Source organism: Oncorhynchus nerka, linkage group LG21 (genome assembly GCF_034236695.1).
Source record: "Oncorhynchus nerka isolate Pitt River linkage group LG21, Oner_Uvic_2.0, whole genome shotgun sequence".
In the NCBI taxonomy this organism is placed as follows: domain Eukaryota; kingdom Metazoa; phylum Chordata; class Actinopteri; order Salmoniformes; family Salmonidae; genus Oncorhynchus; species Oncorhynchus nerka.
The window spans coordinates 12,304,063-12,318,274 of NC_088416.1; the positions used below are offsets into that span (position 1 = coordinate 12,304,063).

General features: G+C 42.0%; 1 pseudogene; it reads right to left on the reverse strand.

The window, feature by feature from the left end:
• Positions 1-708: 708 nt before the first annotated feature.
• LOC115103577 (presenilin-2-like) lies at positions 709-13,411 on the reverse strand (annotated as a pseudogene).
• Positions 13,412-14,212: the final 801 nt, after the last annotated feature.

Below are 14,212 nucleotides of genomic sequence, written 5' to 3' on the forward strand. Positions count from 1 at the left end.
CTCCTAGGGACGGTATGAAAGATTCCTAGTAAGCCAGTGACTCAGCCCCTGTAATAGGGTTAGAGGCAGAGAATCCCAGTGGAAAGAGGGGAACCGGCCAGGCAGAGACAGCAAGGTCGGTTCGTTGCTCCAGAGCCTTTCCGTTCACTTTCACACTCCTGGGCCAGACTACACTCAATCATATGACCCACTGAAGAGATGGTTGAGACCGAGTATGCGTCTCTCACATGGGTAGGTAGACCATTCCATAAAAATTGAGCTCTATAGGAGAAAGCCTTGCCTCCAGCTGTTTGCTTAGAAATTCTAGGGACAATTAGGAGGCCTGCATCTTGTGACCGTAGCGTACGTGTAGGTAGTAGGTATGTACGGCAGGACCAAATCAGAGAGATAGGTAGGAGCAAGCCCATGTAATGCTTTGTAGGTTAGCAGTAACATCTTGAAATCAGCCCTTGCCTTGACAGGAAGCCAGTGTAGGGAGGCTAGCACTGGAGTAATATGATCACATTTTTTGGTTCTAGTCAGGATTCTAGCAGCCGTATTTAGCACTAACTGAAGTTTATTTAGTGCTTTATCCGGGTAGCCGGAATGTAGAGCATTGCAGTAGTCTAACCTAGAAGTGACAAAAGCATGAATTAATTTTTCTGCATCATTTTTGGACAGAAATTTTCTGATTTTTGCAATGTTACTTAGATGGAAAAAAGCTGTCCTTGAAACAGTCTTGATATGTTCTTCAAAAGAGAGATCAGGGTTCAGAGTAACGCCGAGGTCCTTCACAGTTTTATTTGAGACGACTGTACAACCATTAAGATTAATTGTCAGAATCACCCTTTCATCCATTGTTAGATTTGTGCTCTTGGAATTCATTTAGCAGAAGTACCACTTTATTGCACAACAGAAAATCCATCAAACTTCATTTAAGTGTATTAATATAAAATGTTACAGCATTACATTCTATAAAATATATCTTCAATATAAAGACTACACACTCTCGTTGCGTTCAAACAGCATACCAGTATTTTAGCTTTAAGCTACCGGCAAGTTTTGGTCTTCAGTGAGCATTTAGAACCTAGACTGCAATACAAACTGATGAACAGAGAATATCCGTTTGGATTTCAGGCTAGTTAGGACCATCATGCTTCATGTTTAGTTTCTGTTTTCGGGCTCTCCGGGATGTTTCCCCTAGGTACAGATCTAGCATCAGCCTCTCCCCCAGTTCTACACCTTCACCATACATAGCAGCAATTATCAAAATAGAGAGTGTATGATTTGACTTCCATTTGGTTTCAAACCAACTATTAGAAAATGTCAAGTTAAATAATTTCCTACAAGTCATACAAGATTAAATCAATTGTTGACGAATAGAGTGCCTCAAACAGAACTTTCATTTGAATCTGCTTGATTGTCTTGCTTATTTACAGAAGGGGAATTGGGGTTAGAAGTGAAGACAGACTTTCTGCTTTCAAGACATTAAAATCAGTGTAAAAAAACAACAACTTTATTTCATGAAAATAACACCAAATACACTGACCTCGATGCCTGCTTTATATAGCAAGCCCCAGACAGACAGATTCACTGTCTGTAGGAGCTAACTATTTTTGTGAACAGGTTATTGGTCAGAATAATCCGATCGGATTGTGATGTCATGCTGTGGGGGCCAAAAACTACATTCCACCTGAACAGGCAAATTCCAGGAGTAAAAAAATAAACCTCACACTAAAAGGGAATTATAATTTTCCCAATTTCAGAGTTATTTTTGACCTTGGTGGGAAAATATAATTAAATCAAGTTTTGGACTGCACTGCCCCTTTAAAAACCAGTAGCCTTGGGCAGAGATTTGACTTGAATGGATCACTGCAGCATGTCTTGACTGTTCAAGTTACCACTTCACTTGAACTATTGAAGTGCCAAGTTATCCTCAAAAGAGTGGGACATAAATGCCGAAGATGTAGAACTGATGGGCAGCGAGGTTGTCCATAAAGGGGCGGACCAGGTTATCTGTAGAGAAGTAGAAGACCAGGCCGAAGGTGATGGCCCCCCCAATCTCCTTCTTGTATATGGCCAGCAGCAGAAGAGTGAGGCAGAGTCCCTGTGAGACACAGAAGGGGTCATTAAAAGAACATTTCAAATCCACTAAATGGGCCACATTTGGTGCTTGAACACAGTTCTTAGGGCAATTTCAGCTTAGCCACCACACTAAATAGGCTAGCAATCAACACCCATTCCAAAGTTTCTGCAGAAACTGCCTTTCTAATTTATCATGGGTCTGCTTACCATGAACATGTTTTTAATAACCTGCCCAGGGACTGCAGTTGAAAATTAGCCGGCTGGCTAAAACCGGCACTTTTACTGAAACGTTGATCAATGTGCACTGTCCCTGTAAAAATAAAATAAACTCAAACATTAGTTCAGACTTGTAACTGAATAGTTAATCATACATAAATACAATAGGAAAAAAAGAAAGTTAGCCTACAATTATAGTGAATAACTGTAAGCCACCCTGCACAATCAATGAACCAACATCACCTAGGCCGATACGTTTACTTCCAAAATCATGGATAGAACGTTTGGAGCGTAGAATAAGGTAACCAGTTCATCCAGTATGCATAATAATACAGTACGCATTCAAAGGCGATTACTAGAATTTCAGATTACAGGTTGCCAATTATGTACCAAAGAAATCTTAATTAAAAGTGTTTCTGTCGTGCATAATATGCGGTAGGCTATGTATTGTATAACAGCACAATCATTTTTCAGGGCTCATATATAGGCCTATGCATAAACTAATATGCTTATGGGTGTTTTGAATTAATCGTGCCCTTAGAAAGCGCTGTCCACTTTGAAACAACATCTACAATGACCATGTTTTCCACTCAGTTTAAACCACTCAGTTTGAAGTTTGTTGAACTTCACAGTGAGGTGAGTTTTAAAAGCACAATACTGTTGATGATAAGTGTGATTTTGCATTGATGTCAGAGTGGTTAGAGGGACAATAGAGCCCAGAGTGCCAGGCCATTAGCAACCTGATGGTCATTAACGAGTTGAATACCACCAATGCATGTCAAGAGTGATAAAAGGAGATTACTCAACGGTCACATGGAATTTTCCTGTGGTCATGACTCGTGACTGCCGGTATGGCAGTAATACAGCCACCGGAACAGCCCTAGGTCTGGCTGTAACACTCACTATGAGAATGGACACAGACCAGCGTGGTGTTCCAGTCTCCTCCAGTGGCGGCAGCCTTCCCCACCAGCACACTGTAGAAGATGAAGTCCCCCAGTCCCAGCTTGACTCCTCCTGCAGATTATACAACACCACAGCATGTCCATTTAGATTAGTTTCAAATCACAAGAAACCACATTTATTTACAAAAAATTATAATAAAATGCTATGGGAGATGTTTGTCCACTCCCCAATCAACCCCCAGAACCCTACCCCCTATGCATATTTGGAAATCTGAAAGGATAGGCTAGAAATGCCAAATGGCTACATTTTGATAGGCTTGGTGTAATGTTCACCAACATTGCTTACACTTGTCGTGTCTTTGGCTATGCCGGATTCAGTGATATGACATGCTATTCTATAAAATAATTTCTCCGTAATTAATATTACCTGATTGAGCTAATCATGTAAATGTAATTAACTAGAGAGTTGGGCACCACAAAATAATATTTATAGAGCGGTTATCTCACGAATAAACTCTTAAAGAGCAAGTAATATTTGACATCAATGGCAGTCAATATTAATCGTCATCTTAATTCAGTCTCATTTGAAAATGGTAAATTCTTAGCTATCTGCACGAACCCTGGCTAACAAGTTGAATCAGCAATACAAAATACCTAACGAATCCAACAGAATTACACATACACATAATTAAATCATAACTTGATTACAAATTACGTCATAAAGGATTACGTCCCTAGCGGTGGAACAGATATGACAGCTTGTTACACAAAAGAAAAAGGGGGTGGGTTTGAGTGGAGCGGGAAGACTGAGGAACAAAGGCCGAAGCTGTGCTATCGTAAATACACTATCTTATGCAGTCTAAATTACCGCCCATTTGGAAAAGGAAAATGCAATAAATATTTACTCCGAGCTGCGCTTCGGTAGGTTGGTGGTAGATGGAAGGCCGTGTTACCCAACCGAGTCCCGTGTCCTTTGAAGAATGTCTCTGCTGGTAAATTGAATACGTTGTAGTAACGTCGTTGTGTGGTAGACAGGATACTCTGTCTGTTCCTTCCTAACCTGCGTTTGCAGCTGAGGTTGCTAACTCAACGGCTAGGAGGTATCACTTCTGTAGTGAATAAGAGTTCAAAGTTCATACCATTCGCAACCAAAGCTCATGCTGATGTTGGCTTCATTCTGTAGTTATTATCTGAACCATTCTGACATCGGACCGTCGTCCTACATCCTCGGAACAGGAGGTTATATTGTCGTCAAGGGCTTATATAGGAAGGGAGAGGAGGGCGTGTTTGAAAAGTTTTATAGCCCATGTCCCTTCACAGTGGCGGGCCACTGATTGAGCAGAGCCCTATCTTATGAAAATCCAAATCTCACATTTCATCCAATCACGAATAATTTCATATTCAAACATTTAAATTGAACAACAATTCCATGTGAATCCGATAACTCGGATGTGTAGACTTTCCACTGTCATCTTATCATTGATGAGAATATCTCAGATGACAACTGAACTGACATCATATTCATTAAGAAAAATAACAAATGATTTGAGCGCAGCAGTAAAATAACAGGAGTGAGGCTTTATACAGGGGATACCGGTACAGAGTCAATGTGCGGGGACACAGGGTAGTCGAGGTAATACAGTGGGGCAAAAAAGTATTTAGTCAGCCACCAATTGTGCAAGTTCTCCCACTTAAAAAGATGAGGCCTGCAATTTTCATCATAGGTACACTTCAACTATGACAGACAAAATTAGGGAAAAAAATCCAGAAAATCACATTGTAGAAATTTTTATGAATTTATTTGCAAATTATGGTGGAAAATAAGTATTTGATCACCTACAAACAAGCAAAATGTCTGGCTCTCACAGACCTGTAACTTCTACTTTAAGAGGCTCCTCTGTCCTCCACTCGTTACCTGTATTAATGGCACCTGTTGGAACTGTTTATCAGTATAAAATACACCTGTCCACAACCTCAAACAGTCACAATCCAAACTCCACTATGGCCAAGGCAAACAGCTGTCAAAGGACACCAAAAACAAAATTGTAGACCTGCACCAGGCTGGGAAGACTGAATCTGCAATAGGTAAGCAGCTTGGTTTGAAGAAATCAACTGTGTGAGCAATTATTAGGAAATGGAAGACATACAAGACCACTGATAATCTCCCTCAATCTGGGGCTCCACGCAAGATCTCTCCCTGTGGGGTCAAAATGATCACAAGAACGATGAGCAAAAATCCCAGAACCACACGGGGGGACCTAGTGAATGACCTGCAGAGAGTTGGAACCAAAGTAACAAAGCCTACCATCAGTAACACACTAGGCCACCAGGGACTCAAATCCTGCAGTGCCAGACGTGTCCCCCTGCTTAAGCCAGTACATGTCCAGGCCCGTCTGAAGTTTGCTACAGAGCATTTGGATGATCCATAAGAAGATTGGGAGAATGTCATATGGTCAGATGAAACCAAAATCTAACTTTTTGGTAAAAACTCAACTCATCGTGTTTGGAGGACAAGGAATACTGAGTTGCATCCAAAGAACACCAAATCTACTGAAGCATGGGGGTGGAAACATCATGCTTTGGGGCTGTTTTTCTGCAAAGGGACCAGGACGACTGATCCGTGTAAAGGAAAGAATGAATGGGGCCATGTATCGTGATATTTTGAGTGAAAACCTCCTTCCATCAGCAAGGGCATTGAAGATGAAACGTGGCTGGGTCTTTCAGCATGACAATGATCCCAAACACACCGTCCGGGAAACGAAGGAGTGGCTTCGTAAGAAGCATTTCAAGGTCCTGGAGTGGCCTAGCCAGTCTCCAGATCTCAACCCCATAGAAAATCTTTGGAGGGAGTTGAAAATCCGTGTTGCCCAGCAACAGCCCCAAAACATCAGTGCTCTAGAGGAGATCTGCATGGAGGAATGGGCCAAAATATCAGCAACAGTGTGTGAAAACCTTGACGACTTACAGAAAATGTTTGACCTCTGTCATTGCCATCAAAGGGTATATGACAAAGTATTGAGATAAACTTTTGTTATTGACCAAATACTTATTTTCCACCATAATTTGCAAATAAATTCATTAAAAATCCTAGAATGTGATTTCTCATTTTGTCTGTCATAGTTGAAGTGTATCTATGATGAAAATTACAGGCCTCTCATCTTTTTAAGTGGGAGAACTTGCGCAATTGATGGCTGACTAAATACTTTTTTGCCCCACTGTATGTACATGTAGGTAGAGTTAAAGTGACTATGCATAAATAATAAACAGAGTAGCAGCATCATAAAATACGGGTGGGGAGTGTAAAATGCAAATAGTCTGTGTACCCATTTGATTAACTATTCAGGAGTCTTATGGTTTGGAGGTAGAAGCTGTTTAGACCTATAATTGGCACTCCGGTACCATCTGCCGTGCGGGAGCAGAGTGAACAGTCTATGACCAGGGTGACTGGAGTCTTTGACAATTTTTAGGGCCGTCCTCTGACACCGCCTGGTAATGAGGTCCTCGATGGCAGGAAGCTTGGCTCCAGTGATGTGCTGGGCCATACGCACTACCTTCTGTAGTGTCTTGCAGTCAGAGGCTGAGCACTTGCCATACCAGGCAGTGATGCAACCAGTCAGGATGCTCTCGATGGTGCAGCTGTAGAACTGTATTAAAGATCTGAGGACCCATGCCGAAGCTTTTCAGGCTCCTGAGGGGAAATAGGCTTTGTCGTGCCCTCTTCACTACTGTCTTGGTGTGTTCGGACCATGATAGTTTGTTGGCGATGTGGACACCAAAGAACTTAAGGCTCTCAACCTGCTCCACTACAGCCCTGTCGATGAGAATGGGGGCGTGCTCGGTCCTCCTTTTCCTGTAGTCCACAATCATCTCCTTTGTCTTGATCATGTTGAGGGAGAGGTTGTTGTCCTGGCCCCAGACGGCCAGGTCTCTGACCTCCTCCCTATAGGCTGTCTCATCGTGGTCACTGTTGTGACCACTGTTGTCATCGGCAAACTTGATGGTGTTGGAGTCGTGCCTGGCCATGCAGTTATGGGTGAAAAGGGAATACAGGAGGGGACTGAGCACGCAACCCTGAGGGGCCCCTGTGTTAAGGATCAGCATGGCAGATGTGTTGTTACCTACCCTTATTCAGACAGGGAGAGGTTGAAAATGCCAGTGAAGACACTTGTCAGTTGGTCAGCGCATGCTCGGAGTACACGTCCTTGTAATCCACCTGGCTCTGCGGTGAATGTTGACCTGTTTAAAGGTCTTACTCACATCGGCTACGGAGAGCGCGATCACACAGTCGTATGGAACAGCTGATGCTGTCATGCATGCTTCAGTGTTGCTAACCTCGAAGCGAGCATAGAAGTAGTTTAGCTCTTCTAGTAGGCTCATGGCTGTGTGTAGTCTAATAGTTTGCAAGCCCTGCCACATCTGACAGGCGTTGGAGCCGGTGTAGTACGATTCAATCTTAGTCCTGTATTAACGCTTTACCTGTTTGATGGTTCGTCAGAGGACATCACAGAATTTCTTATAAACGTCCTGGTTAGAGTCCCACTCCTTGAAAGCGGCAGTTCTACCCTTTAGCTCAGTGTGGATGTGATCTGTAATTCATGGCTTGTGGTATGTACATACGGTCACTATGGAGACGATGTCATCAATGCACTTATTGATGAAGCCAGTGGCTCATGTGGTGTACCGCTCAATGCCATCGGAAGAAACCCGGAACATATTCCAGTCTGTGCTAGCAAAACAGTCCTGTAGCTTAGCATCTGTGTCATCTGACCACTTCTTCATTGACCGAGTCACTGGTGCTTCCTGCTTTAGTTTTAGCTTGTAAGCAGGAATCAGGAAGACAGAATTGTGGTCAGATTTGCCAAATGGAGGGCGAGGGAGAGCTTTTGTACGCATCTCTGTTTGTGGAGTAAAGGTGGTCTAGATGTTTTCCCCCTCTGGTTGCACATTTAACATGCTGATAGAAATGAGGTAAAACGGATTTATGTTTCCCTGCAATAAAGTCCCCGGCCAGTAGGAGTGCCGCCTCGATGAGGGTTTTCCGGTTTGCTTAGGGCCGTATACAACTCATTGTGCAGTGCAGTCTTAGTGCCAGCATCGGTTTGTGGTGGTAAATAAATAGCTACAAAGAATATAGATGAAAACTCTTGGTAAATAGTGTGGTCTACAGCTTATCATAAGATACTCTACCTCAGGCGAGCAGAACCTCGAGACTTCCTTATATTCCGCGCACCAGCTGTTGTTTACAAATATACATAGACCAGAGGCCGCTGTTCTATCCTGCCAAAAAGCTTTAAAAAAGCTTAAAACCCACCAGCTGTATGTTATTCATACAGCTGGCGGGCAGACACAGCAGAGGTTCAAACTTTAGAACCCAGTTCCTGCATTTGAATATAAAATGGATATTATCAAACAAAACTATGCTACATGTTATCTCTGGGACCCTCAGGGTGATAAATCAGAGCAAGATTACTGAATGTAAGTACATTATTTACCTTCAGAGGTGAATGTATCAAACCAGTTGCTGTGATAAGTTTTGTTGTTGTGCACTCCCCTCAAACAATAGCATGGTATTATTTCACTGTAATAGCTACTGTAAATACACACCCGTGAACTTGTTTAACAAGATACACTTTGTTGCAAAACATTTTACTACGGTGTGCCCCAATGAACAAAACCTTGTACTTACATGAATATATGAGTGCAGGGAAGGTGGGCTCGTTACGCTCCTGTGCTGTCTCCACAAGCATCCTTAGAGGACCTTTGGGGCACAAGACTGCAACCAAATCTGCAAACAAAGGAAAACAGCATGACACAGGAATTTCTGAGTGAGCCAAAAAGTACTGAAAGAATGATTGCAACATCTATGCATGATGAAATTGCACACTTTTTGATAGGTGGTGCTCAGCTAATAGTCAAGGTCTGTACAGCAGCATGATAACTGGTCTACCATTAACACCTATGACATTAAATCAAAGGGCACGTCCAGAAACAATCTGTAGCCTCTACCCATCTTGGCTAAGATCTAAAAGGATTAGATAGGTATACGTAATAAGAAGGTAGATTCACCTTGCACTGGGATAGGCAAGGTGGATTTTTATTTTTACCCCTTTTTCATGGTATTCCGGACAATGCTAGACAGTAGAAACCAACAACAATATGTACTCTGAGCCCTCTCACTCACCGTAGACAGAGATGGCTCCCAGGATGACCCAGGCGGACCACTCGGGCAGGTACTTGATGAACACCAGGGCCAAGAGGGCTGAGATGGCGATGAGGTAGGCCTGCTGCAGCTGCAGGGGCCCCTTCCAGTGTATGCAGATCATTCCCACCGCCCCAAAGTTCTAGATGATGGCTACTGTGGGGTAATCCATGGCCATGTTGTAGGTTTTAAATACCTCCGTGGATAGGAAGAGAGAAATGTCAAATCAAACTTTATGTAAAGTGCATTTAAACCTCAAACCGCTTTACAGACAAGGGATGTATCTCAATGGTCCTAGTTGCTTCCTTTCCTATCCTTCATCCATAGTGATTAGAGGACCGATGAATATCCTTCCTTTCATCTGCCTTGTCTGTTAGGATGAGGAATTCACATTAAAAACTGTTGAGATACTCCCATTCAGTTTGAACTGAGGAATTAGAATGCTGCCTTTGATGTACAGTACTAGTCAAAAGTTTGGACAAACCTAATCATTCAAGGGTAATTCTTAATTTGTACTATTTTCTACATTGTAGAATAATAGTGAAGACATCAAAAACTATGAAATAACACATGGAATCATGTAGTGACCAAAACAAAAAAAAGTGTATTTTGATTTGTTTAAGTAGCCACCCTTCATACACTCTTGGCATTCTCTCAACCAGCTTCATGAGGAATGCTTTTCCAACAGTCTTGAAGGAGTTCCCACATATGCTGAGCACTTGTTGGCTGCTTTTCCTTCACTCTGCGGTCCAACTCATCCCAAACCAATTGGGTTGAGGTCAGGTGATTGTGGAGGCGAGGTTATCTGATGCAGCACTCCATCACGCTTCTTCTTGGTCAAATAACCCTTCACAGCCTGGAGGTGTGTTGGGTCATTGTCCTGTTGAAAAACAAATGATAGTCCCACTAAGCACAAACCAGATGGAATGGCATATCACTTCAGAATGCTGTGGTAGCCATGCTGGTTAAGTGCGTCTTGAATTTGAAATAAATCACTAACAGTGTCACCAGAAACACACACCTTCCTCCTCCATGCTTCACAGTGCGAACCACACATGCAGAAATCATCCGTTCACCTACTCTGCATCTCACAAAGACACAGCAGTAGGAACAAAAAATATCATATTTGGACTCATCAATCCAAAGTACAGATTTCCACCGGTCTAATGTCCATTGCTGGTGTTTCTTGGCCCAAGCAAATCTCTTCTTATTGGTGTCCTTTAGTAGTGGTTTCTTTGCAGAAATTTGACCATGAAGGCCTGATCCACGCAGTCTCCTCTGAACAGTTGATGTTGAGATGTTTTTGTTACTTGAACTCTGAAGTATTTATTTGGACTGAAATTTCTGAGGATGGTAACTCTAGTGAACTTATCCTCTGCAGCAGAGGTAACTCTGGGTCTTCCTTTCTTGTGGCGGTCGTCATGAGAGCCAGTTCCATCATAGCGCTTGATGGTTTTTGAAACTACACCTGAGGAAACGTTCAAAGTCCTTGAAATGTTCCGGATTGACGGACCTTCATGTCTAAACCTCTCTGGGATCGTTCGGGACGCTAGCGTCCCACCTCGCCAACAGCCAGTGAAATTGCAGGGCGCCAAATTCAAAAACAACAGAAATCTCATAATTAAAACTCCTTAACCATACAAGTATTTTACACAATTAAAAGATACACTTCTCGTTAATCCAACCACAGTGTCCGATTTCAAAAAGGCTTTTTGGCAAAAGCAGAACATATCATTATGTTAGGTCAGCAACTAGTCACAGAAAGCATTCAGCCATTTTCCAACCAAAGACAGGTGTCACAAAAAGCAGAAATATAGATCAAATGAATCACTAACCTTTGACAATCTTCATCAGATGACACTCCCAGGACTCAATGTTACACAATACATGTATGTTTTGTTCGATCAAGTTCATATTTATATCCAAAAACCTTGTTCAGAAATGCCTCCAAAACACCCGGAGAAATTGCAGAGAGCCACATCAAATAACAGAAATACTCATCATAAACTTCGATGAAAGATACATGTTTTACATAGAATTAAAGATAAACTTGTTCTTAATGCAACCGCTGTGTCAGATTTCAAAAAAGCTTTATGGCAAATGCACAATATTCAATCATCTGAGAACAGTGTTCAGCCACAAAATCAAGCCATACAGTTACCCGCCAAGTTGTGGAGTCAACAAAAGTCATAAATAGCATCATAAATCTCCACTTACCTTTGCTGATCATCGTCGGAATGCACTCCCAGGACTCCCACAACAAATGTTTGTTTTGTTCGATTCCGTCCAAATTTATGTCCAAATACCTCCGTTTTGTTCACGCGTTTAGTTTACAATGCGCGAGCGCAAAATCCAGACGAGCAGTCAAAAGAGTTCCATTCCAGTTTGTAGAAACATGTCAAACGATGTTTACAATCAATCCTTAGGGTATTTTTATAATAAATCTTCAATAATATTCCAACAGGACAATGGCGTATTCATTACAGAGGAAAAAGAAGGCACGGCGCGCCCGCACAGTAAACAACTGATTAGCCACAGCCTAGTCCACTTGTTGAAACAGCTCTTATTCGACCCCCTTCCACAATAGAAGCCTCAAAACAACGTTCTAAAGACTGTTGACATCTGCTGGAAGCCTTGGGAATTGCAATCTGGCCCCATAGACATAGTATATTGGCTAGGCAATCACTTAAATGAAACTACAAACCTCAGATTTCCCACTTCCTGGTTGGATTTGTCTCAGATTTTCACCTGCCATATGAGTTCTATTATACTCACAGACATCATTCAAACAGTTTTAGAAACTTCAGAGTGTTTTCTATCCAATACTACGAATAATATGCATATATTAGCATCTGGGACAGAGTAGCAGGTAGTTTACTCTGGGCATCTTATTCATCCAAGCTACCCAATACTGCCCCCCTGTCACCAAGACGTTAAAGTAATGGACTTTTGTTTCTCTTTGCTTATTCAAGCTGTTCCTGCCATAATATAGACTTGGTCTTTTACCAAATAGGGCTATCTTCTGTATACCACCCCTACCTTGTCACAACACAACTTATTGGCTCATATGCATTAAGGAGGAAAGAAATTCCACAACTTTTAACAAGGCACACCTGTTAATTGAAATACAATCCAGTGACTACCCCATGAAGCTAGTTGAGAGAATGCCAAGAGTGTGCAAAGCTGTCAAGGCAAAGGGTGGCTACTTTGAAGAATCTTAAATATATTTTGATTTGTTTAACACTTTTTTGGTTACTTCATGATTCCATATGTGTTCTTTCATAGTTTGATGTCTTCACTATTATTCTACAACGTAGTAAAAGAAAAACCATGGAACGAGTAGGTGACTGGTACTATAAGTGAGGACAGTGGGGATCTGTTTAAGTTAAATCCCTGGCCCAGGGACTAAGGTGATCTTTCAGATCTGTCGGACAGTTCTTTAAATAAGAAAAGCTGAGGGGGGAGAAGTTTGAGCCAACAAAGTTAGTTAATACACTAGTGTGGTGGAAATTTCTTTAACGTGTAAAACAAGTGACATCCTATTCCCTATATATAGTGCACTACCTTTGACCAGAGCCATGAACTAAGCCCATATATTATATGAGACAGCCTTCCTGTCCCGCTCTCTTCTTGAAACAACCACAACAGCCAGGCAACATGATACCATACGACTGACTACAAACAATTGCAGGTAGGGACACTCACCCCAGGTACATGAAGCTGAACCAGAAGAGCAGCATCAGCTTGGACAGGATGAGCCATCCGTGAATGTACTAGGACAAAATTAACCATGACACAGAGCATTAGAATATAGCACTCCAAATTTGGGGCCTGGTCAGGATGTAACGTTACAGAACGTTTAGATAGAAATGTACAGTGTAAAACATATGATTACATGTCAGATAGAATACCAGGGAATTGTGTCCACTCTATTCATTCTATTTCTATCTGCAACATTCAGAATGTTTAACATCACTGAATACACACCCTAAGTCTGTCTCACCTTGTAGCAGCGGTACTTGTAGAGCATGACCACTAACTATTAATGGGGGAAATGCAGAACTGACCCTGGATCAGCATCAGGGGCAACTTCACTCTAAATCTAATATCATCTACACCTAATCTTTATCTCAGGAGGAGTGGCCAACCATCCTTCTCAGATTACTAGCTAGCTAACCTCCTGCAGGATTTTGCTAGCTAGCTACCCGTCTGCAGGATCCAGCCCTACTCGAACACACCTTATTCTACAAAATCAGGTTCCAGGTTTCAGGCTGTTATAGTAGGGCTGGAGCAAAAGCCTGCACACCCCGTAGCTCCCCATGTCCAGAGGGAGGGTTGGCCACCCCTAATTTAGCCTTAGTTCCAGCAAGATAGATATGAACTTAGCTTGTACTAAAGTTTTGGAAAACCAGTCAAATATTCAAGTAATAGAGACATTCGTGTCTACTAAATTCTAAGCATGTCAGTGTCAAATCACAGGAAAATATCCCTTAAGGATCTGTCATAAAGATATGCAAGAACCACTTCTTCTCATAATGTCCTACATAGAAGCAGCTCATCTCATATTGTCACGCAAAGAAGCATCTCTCATATTACGCTGGGTCGTGTTCATTAGGGCACAACAGAAAATATTTGAAACGGAACACAAAAATGAGCATTTCGTTTAATCACGTATGACAATTGGGTACGTTTTCCACCACTGCATAATACAGAATAATAATAGACAATAACAGCTCAAGGACCGAACTACATACAGGTGAAGTCTGAAGTTTAGCTGATCTAGGGAATAATCATCAACTCAAATCAAATGTTATTTGTCACAACAGGTGTA